General features: G+C 49.1%; 1 long non-coding RNA gene across 1 annotated transcript; it reads left to right on the top strand.

The window, feature by feature from the left end:
- Positions 1-523: 523 nt before the first annotated feature.
- On the top strand, positions 524-1,099 carry LOC123744242 (uncharacterized). Its single transcript, XR_006770835.1, has 3 exons — positions 524-637; positions 748-863; positions 992-1,099. It is a non-coding gene; the product is annotated as an uncharacterized lncRNA (long non-coding RNA).
- Positions 1,100-2,819: the final 1,720 nt, after the last annotated feature.

Genomic DNA, 2,819 nt, shown 5'->3' with positions numbered 1-2,819 from the left:
GAGGGGGAGGAGAAAGAGGAGAGGGGGAAGAAGAGGAGAGGAAAGACTAGAGGGGGGAGAAGAGAAGAGGGGAGGAGAGGGGACGAAATAGGAGAGGGGGGGAGAATGGGGGGAGGAGAGGAAAGAGGAGAGGGGGAGGGGGGAGAAGGGGAGAGTGGAGGAGAGGGGGAGAAGGGGAGAGGGGAGGAGAGGGGGAGAAGAGGAGAGGGGAGGAGAGGGGAGGAAATAGGAGAGGGGGAGAAGGGGGGAGGAGAGGAAAGAGGAGAGGGGGGAGAAGGGGAGGAGAGGAAAGAGGAGAGGGGGAGAAGAGAAGAGGGGAGGAGAGGGGAGGAGAGGAGAGGGGAGGAAAGAGGAGAGGGGGGAGAAGGGGAGGGGAGGAAAGAGGAGAAGGGGAGAAGAGGAGAGGAAAGAGGAGAGGGGGAGGAGAGGAAAGGGGAGGAAATAGGAGAGGGGGGAGAAGGGGAGAGGAGAGGGGGGAGAAGAGGAGAGGAAAGACTAGAGGGGGAGAAGGGGAGAAGGGGAGAAGAGGAGAGGGGGAGAAAAGAGGAGAGAGAGAAGAGGAGGATGGGAGAAGGGGAGAGGAGGTACTGTTTGTCTCCGACCGTTCCACTCAGAGGACTCTACCTTCTGTTATCAAGTGGGTGTTTCCACTATATTTAGTTCACCAGTCATTTCAGTGAAGGGAACAAGTGCACACTTTAGGAGAAAGGAGAGATAATTGGTGCAATGCTTCTTTCTCGTCTACAGTCCTGCGTCTGTGACACCAGATTGCCACCTAGTGGCCATAAGAGGAACTGTCCTGTCAGTGTGTTTTCACTGCTGGCTCAAAACAACACATGACCTGCATACATGATATGACTCGTGTGAGTACTATAAGCATATGAATATAGTATATTATAGTATATTTATTGTATATGTAACCAAACACAAGTAAAACCTCATGATGTGAGTGATAAGAAGTGTTTAAAAAGGTGAGTTCTGAATCCTGTAGACTACTGCACTACTTCTGAAGAAGACCAGAGTCATTTCAGAATGAAGACTGCTATAGTTCTGATGGTGTTGCTGTTCTGTCTGTCTGGGGCCTGGACTCAGGGAGAGAGTGGAGGGGTGACTAGTAGGTCTGTCTGTCTGTCTGTCTGTCTGTCTGTCTGTCTGTCTGTCTGTCTGTCTGTCTGTCTGTCTGTCTGTCTGTCTGTCTGTCTGTCTGTCTGTCTGTCTGTCTGTCTGTCTGTCTGTCTGTCTGCACTATATACACCAAATCAACAAAAGTATGTGGACACCTGCTCGTCAAACATCTCATTCCAAAATCATGGGCATTTGCATGGAGTTGGTCCCCCTTTTTGCTGCTATAACAGCCTCCGCTCTTCTGGGAAGGCTTTCCACTAGATTTTGGAACATTGCTGCTGGGACTTGCTTCCATTCAGCCACAAGAGCATTAGTGAGGTCGGACACTGATGTTGGGCAATTAGGCCTGGCTCGCAGTCGGCGTTCCACTTCATCCCAAAGGCGTTCGACGTCGTTGAGGTCAGGGCTTGTGAAGTTCTTCCACACCAATCTCGACTAACCATTGTCATGCTGAAACAGGAAAGGACCTTCCCCAAACTGTTGCCACAAAGTTGGAAGCACAGATTCCTCTAGAATGTCATTGTATGCTGTAGCGTTAAGATTTCCCTTCATTGGAACTAAGGGGCCCAAACCATGAAAAACAACCCCAGACCATTATTCCACCAAACTTTACAGTTGGCACTATGCTTTGGGGCAGGTAGCGTTCTCCTGGCATCCGCCAAACCCAGATTAGTCTGTCGGATTGCTAGAAGGTGAAGCATGATTCATTACTCCAGAGAATACGTTTCCACTGCTCCAGAGTCCAATGGCTGTGAGTTTTACACCACTCAAGCTGACCCTTGACATTGCCCATGGTGATCTTAGGCTTGTATGCAGCTGCTCGGCCATGGAAACCCATTTCATGAAGCTCCTGACAAACAGTTTCTTGTGCTGATGTTGCTTCCAGAGGCAGTTTGGAACTTGTTAGTGAGTGTTGCAACCAAGTACAGACCATTTTTACGCGTTACACGCTTCAGCACTCGGCGGTCTTGTTCTGTGAAATTGTGTGGCCCACTACGTCTTGGCTGAGCCGTTGTTGGTCCTAGATGTTTCCACTTCACAATAACAGCACTTACAGTTGACCGGGGAAGCTCTAGAAGGTCCAACATTTCACAAACTGACTTGTTGGAAAGGTGCCATCCTATGACGGTGCCACGTTGAAAGTTACTTCAGTAAGGCCATTCTACTGCCAATGTTTGTCTACGGAGATTGCATGGCTGTGTACTCAATTTTATACACCTGTCAGCAACTGGTGTGGCTAAAATAGCCCAATCTACTAATTTGAATGGGTGTCCAAATACTATTGTATAAATAGTGTATCCCTCCAGATATCTGGTCCAGGAGAATATCACCTGTGATGCTGTCTGGTCCATTAGAATATCACCTGTGATGCTGTCTGGTCCAGGAGAATATCACCTGTGATGCTGTCTTTGTCCAGGAGAATATCACCTGTGATGCTGTCTGGTCCAGGAGAATATCACCTGTGATGCTGTCTTTGTCCAGGAGAATATCACCTGTGATGCTGTCTGGTCCAGGAGAATATCACCTGTGATGCTGTCTGGTCCAGGAGAATATCACCTGTGATGCTGTCTGGTCCAGGAGAATATCACCTGTGATGCTGTCTGGTCCAGGAGAATATCACCTGTGATGCTGTCTGGTCCAGGAGAATATCACCTGTGATGCTGATGAAAATCATGGGCCAAAACAACAGACTG

The sequence above is a fragment of the Salmo salar genome, chromosome ssa08, assembly GCF_905237065.1.
Source record: "Salmo salar chromosome ssa08, Ssal_v3.1, whole genome shotgun sequence".
In the NCBI taxonomy this organism is placed as follows: Eukaryota; Metazoa; Chordata; class Actinopteri; order Salmoniformes; family Salmonidae; genus Salmo; species Salmo salar.
The sequence above is the reverse complement of the archived record's forward strand: the minus strand, read 5'-3'. Positions and strand labels throughout refer to the sequence as shown.